Here is a 6,329-nt window from a genome sequence, read left to right on the forward strand (position 1 = left end):
ATCCGTCATTTATAACTGACGTCCCAAATCAAATGCTTTTTCACTATCTGAAAATAAGTGAAAAGATCTTACTGTTTCAAAAAACATTACAAATCTTTATGACCATAAATGTTTTCTCTTTGCTGCTATATTTGATTTGGAACTCACTCGTGAAAATGTCTAAAACTTGACACAAATTCGGATGCGATTTCACTGCCTGAAAACCATGTCGTAATGTTTCAAAAGCATTAAAACAACTTTAACATTGTGTTTCATCTTGGAATTTCAAATGAATTATCGTAGCACAAGTGAAAGTCAACAAGACTCTTCTTTTTCAGTGTATCCCACAAATAAGTAGATGTTGCCTTGTGCAGTCATCGTTGGAGCATTGCTGCCTGACAGTACAGTAATGCCAATAGACATAGGCATCTTTCCTGACCTCTGGTTGTTGTATGGATCACATCTTTCAAACTGGCATACGATAATGTACCCAAATCCCTGACTTACACAAAAACCTATTCTTCATCACTGCCCTCACCCTCATTGCTTCTATCCTCCTTGGTCCTCAACAACTTTTTTTATTACTACTAATGCAATCATAACACTATCATCAAGACTCTCTGAAATAAGTTCAGATTTGTCTCACCATCTTCCAAAAATGAACCTAAAACACATGCATAAAGGCTATTATACTGCCTGCCAATGCTGGTCAATAGTGCCAGCTACAGCAAATATGCTTCACATAATAGGACTTTGTCAGTTATGCATGACGCTCAGATTTGTTGGTCTCTGAGTTGTTGTTTTTATAAAAGTACATTAAAAATTACAAAAAACTTTAGAAAACACATTTGGATGTACAATTATATTTTTTATAAATCGAATTTATATGTATTTTCTAGTCTAAAATGAGAGCATGTGACCTAACATGTGCTAATGTCTCCTTTACTATTTAGTTACCAAAAATGTGAAGCACATGGCTAATACATTTTTATTTTACTGGTTGAAGGGGATGTCATTTGATAAAATTTTGTTTGGTTGAACATTAATATTGTATTTTAAATGCAATTTTCTTAGCGTCATTTATAAATGACGATATCCCATAGAGGGTTAAGAAAACCTGTCTAATTTGTAGCATAATCCTGTGCTTGCTGTAAAATACACAGTAAGTCAATTATTATTATTGTTCTCTTGTCAAGTCTTCTTAGGCTTCTATTTATAGAGACTCCTCCTCATGAACAGTCTGTATAATCTGACAGCAAGCATATTTCTGACAGAAGTTTAGGGAGTCTAGTAATCCTACTTGTCTTGTACTTAGAGAACATAATTCATCTCCATTAGTCACTAGACACACACACATATCACACTTAATGCTTTAATTAGCCAGTTCACTGCTTAGAAGACTCTGGATCACAAAACTCACAGTAGCGTTACTTTATCAAAGCTAATATTGATTTCAAGTTTTCAAGCAATAATTTTAGATATTTTACTGGACAACAAGCCAAAAAGTTATAATATATATATATATATATATATATTTTTTTTTTTTTTTTTTTTATGACAATCAAGATAGCAATAGTTCTCAGTGATTGTCTCCTGATTACATTTTTATAATTTATGGCCATTTTTATAATTTATGACCATTATTAACACTTAAGCTCCATTTACATGCTGCTTATGCACGTGTGAAATGGCTTTATATCCTAATCTGGCAACTTTCCAGTGCACCATCAGGATCGACAAGATGATAATGGTATTCCTTAAAGCCGAAAAGCTGCCCTAGGACAAAAATACATACATCTGGAGTTCTTTTAAAGCCACACAATAGGCAGTACAGCTCACAATGTCTGTTGTAACAAAAAGTACAACAAACCAACACTTTCTCCAACTCCCAGCTGAGCAGGTAATCACACATTACCTCTAAGCACCACTGAGTTGGCCAGTGCAATTGGTTATCCGATCTGCACACAGAATAACCATGATTTGACATAATTGTACAGTCATTTTGAAAACAGTGCTTTACTGTCTAAGAAAGTGGCCACCGCAGCTAACAAAATTCATGGTCCTGCTGGGTTTTCAGATGACATCTAAGCGATTTTAGCTTGGGGGTGCATATTTAAATGAAACAAAAATTTTATTTATTCTTAAATCCTTCTGAACATCTTCCCCAGCAGTGTAATTTAAATAATACATACTCTGTTGTCCATTATGAGTTTCATATAGCCTCACTGCAGGAGACATATATGTGACCCTGGACCACAAAACCAGTCTCAAGTCGCTGGGGTATATTTGTAGCAATAGCCAAAAATACATTGTATGGGTCAAAATTATCGATTTTTCTTTTATGACAAAAATCATTAGGATATTAAATAAAGATCATGTTCCATGAAGATATTTTGTAAATTTCTTACCATAAATATATCAAAACTTCATTTCTGATTAGTAATACGCATTGCTAAGAACTTCATTTGGACAACTTTAAAGGTGATTTTCTCAATATTTTGATTTTTTTGCACCCTCAGATTCCAGATTTTCAAATAGTTGTATCTCAGCCAAACATTGTCCGATCCTAACAAGCCATACATCAATGGGAAGCTTATTTATTCAGCTTTCAGATGATGTATAAATCATCTTAAGACTGGTTTTGTGGTCCAGGGTCATATATGGTATATGGTGGTATATCTGATTCAGAGATCCACTGTCGACTGGACTCACTAGTTAGATGGCATACAATATGACTGGCACAGATTCCTCCATATGAGAACAAGAGCACTGAGTATACGCTTTTTCAACCCAGAGGAGATCCGTCTTATCCTTCATATCCTCTTTGGCCCACAGACAAGCACTGTTCTTTCTTTATTCAGCCTCAAGCTGTTTTCACATTTAAAGCGGGCTCTTCCATGGAAGGCAAGGCTGGCCTTCACACATACTCACAGATATGCAAAAACATCTCCTATTCTCTCTAATTCATTTTCTGTCTGATTAGTCAGTTACTTTTATTTAGAAGAAAAACTTTTTGTCAGTTGGATGAATTCCACAATTTAATATTTAAACGCAAACTCAAAACAAAGTTCTTTCGTCAATAGTTTATTTTAAAAAGTACATAAAAAACTAAAAATGTTATTGTTACATAAAGCTTAGAATACGAAATAAATCCCCTAAAAGCACATAGTCATGGGGGAAAAAATGAGAAATTTTGCTTATGAAAATATATAACTGGTTATGGAAATAATATGAGGTGATATAAGGATAAAATATGGTTTAATGCTTTTGTGACCAAATTTCAAGTTTCTTGGAGGAATGCAAAAGTTTTGCCAGCAAATGCATCGGAGAAAAAAAACGTTTTGTATTAGTAGCCAATGAGCTTGCTGCTCAACATTCAAATATTTGGCTAGTGCTTACTGTAGCAGTTGCAGCACGTTCTGAAACCCTCCACCTTCCCCAGCTCCACATGTATAGATCTGCTACGGGGTAATTCATAAATAATAATAATAAAAATGTATTACATTTATATAGCACTTTACATTGTAAGGGGGTATCTCATCCACCACCAGTGTGCAGCATCCACCTGGATGATGTGACGGCAGCCATAGTGCACCAGAATGCCCACCACACACCAGCTTATTGGTGGAGAGGAGACAAGAGTGATGAACCCAATCAGTGTATGGGGATGATTAGGCGGCCATGATGGACCTCGGTTTAACATCTCATCCAAAGGATGTTGCTTTTTACAGTATAGTGTCCCCATCACTATACTGGGGCGTTAGGACCCACACAGACCCCAGGGTGAGCACCCCCTGCTGGTCTCACTGACACCTCTTCCAGCAGCAACCTAGTTTTCCCAGGAAGTCTCCCATCCAGGTACTGACCAGGCTCAGCCCTGCTTAGCTTCAGTGGGCAACCAGTCTTGGGCTGCAGGGTGATATGGCTGCTGGCCTACCATGTCATATGTGCTATATGGGGGTTATTTCATATACGTTATATGTGCACCAGCAGTATTTCTTACATGCTCACAGCAGCAGGACGTATTGGCAGTAGCAAGTCTCGGTACATATAAGTTTTCATTTCAGCAGATCTGGAGAAATTTCCTTAGTTGTCCTCTCACATCAGAATCCACCAAGTTGACTGAATTCTTGTGGATAACTTGTGGATTATTGTGATGTTTTTATCTGCTGTTTGGACAGTACCTATTCACCACACAGGATCCATTAGTGAGCAAGTGATGTGATGCTAAATTTCTAAACTTCTTGATGAAGAAACAAACTCTAAATCTTGGACAGAATGAGGGTGAGTACATTTCCAGCACATGTTCAATTTTGGGTGAACTATTCCTTTAACTTGCAGCTATTTAAATGCAGTGCTTCTACTTTTTGTAATTCATTTTGGATAAAAGCATCTGCTTTTACCTTACATGTAAATGTTGAATCATATGTCCAGTATAGTCAAAAGCACCATGTCCAAAAATAAAATGCAGGTCGAAATTCATCTGTTTTAATGTAATAAGACTAAGAAACTCTGTCCATCTGTGTTGTCCTCTTTCTGCCCTTGTCCAGCGACAGCAGCTTCCTGTGTTTGTTATTATTGGAGCAAGAAGGGGGTAGCAGCCCATAAACCCCCCTACTGGACAGTGAACCCAAAGCACGGGGCATTCCATTACAAAGAGTGAAAAGAGAATGGAAATTGTTCACGGTACAAGCATATACACAGACATGTTCCTTACATCATTGCATTGCATCCATCCACAGTGTAGTTATACTGACCAGCTTCAAATACATTTCAGACTTAATATGTGACCCTGGACCACAAAACCAGTCTTAAGAGTCAATTTTTCGAAATTGAGTTTTATAAATCATCTGAAAGCTGAATAAATAAGCTCCATTGATGTATGGTTTGTCATGATAGGACAATATTTGGCCGAGATACAGCAATTTGAAAATCTGGAATCTGAGGGTGCAAAAAAATCTAAATATTGAGAAAATCGCCTTTAAAGTTGTCCAAATGAATTCTTAGCAATGCATATTACTAATCAAAAACGACGTTTTGATATATTTACAGTAGTAAATTTACAAAATATCTTCATGGAATATGATCTTTACTTAATATACTAATGATTTTTGGCATAAAAGAAAAATCTATAATTTTGACCCATACAGTGTATTTTTGGCTATTGCTACAAATATACCCCAGCGACTTAAGACTGGTTTTGTGGTCCAGGGTCACATATTGTTGTAGAATCGCACACAAAAAAGATGAACAGGACAGCTGACAGAAAGATGAAGGCGGAGGTGATGTGTTCAGTGAGAAAGCGGACAGTCCATCATACTAAAAGATCTGTACATGATGGAGCGGATGGGGCGCTGTCACTGTTAAACTAAAAGTATCCATACTGACTTTGTACCTCATTTGAAAAATATAATTAGTGCCCTTTGGCATCAGGAAAATGTTTTTCCTTGATCATCTTCAGAAAATCTACCAGTTTCTGTTCTCATTCCTCCAGCTGTAGTCAGTGAGTGGGTGCTGGCAGTAGAATTAACTAAATGCTGAAATGAATAACAGCACAGGTTGCCAATGGTAAATAGGAAACAGACCTGAAACACAGCATCATCATGAGCTAAACCATACTTTCTATAGCTCAGCATTACATGAATTAAATGAGCATATCCATAAATCATGATGAAGAAAGTAGAACTCTTCAATATTAGATTATGTAGCTCTCCACTGTCTAATGTTAGGGTGCATTTTAATGTAATCACTGATGTCCCCTTGCAGACTATAACGTCTTGCCTGCAGCTTTCTCTGTGCATCTGAGTGAATCTCTTTAATGCTACGGTAGACTGTCTCCTCAGAAAGTGCTACATGAAGCCACAGCTATGTCCATCTCCACAACCTCAAACATGGAAATAAAATACAAGCTACACTGAGTTAACTGCTGTTAAAACAGTTCATCATTGGTGTTAGAAAGCTGATCAAACTGGAAAAGACAAAGTATCAATGATGAATATCTAAATAGCTGAGAGAATGGAATAATGTAACAAAAAGTTTGACCTTTTGACATATTTATAAGATTTTTATTTTTTTTGTATTGCATTGCATTTTCCAGGCAGTCTTTTGCTCTCGACTTCAAAGAAATTAAGTTTCTTATGAAATAGGTTTTGACAGGCAAAACTGATATTAACACCTAATGATTCATTAGATCTTGGATGAATTTCATTCACCTTTGGGTATTAAATTCCTCAGAGTTAAACCTGTCTAACTGATAATTATCTGTTCCCGCAAAACATCCTCATTACTTGATATATGACTGTAGATTGAGAAGAAAAGTTCCAGTGATTATTGTGATTATTAATAAAATT

The sequence above is a fragment of the Onychostoma macrolepis genome, chromosome 23 (assembly GCF_012432095.1).
Source record: "Onychostoma macrolepis isolate SWU-2019 chromosome 23, ASM1243209v1, whole genome shotgun sequence".
Taxonomy (NCBI): domain Eukaryota; kingdom Metazoa; phylum Chordata; class Actinopteri; order Cypriniformes; family Cyprinidae; genus Onychostoma; species Onychostoma macrolepis.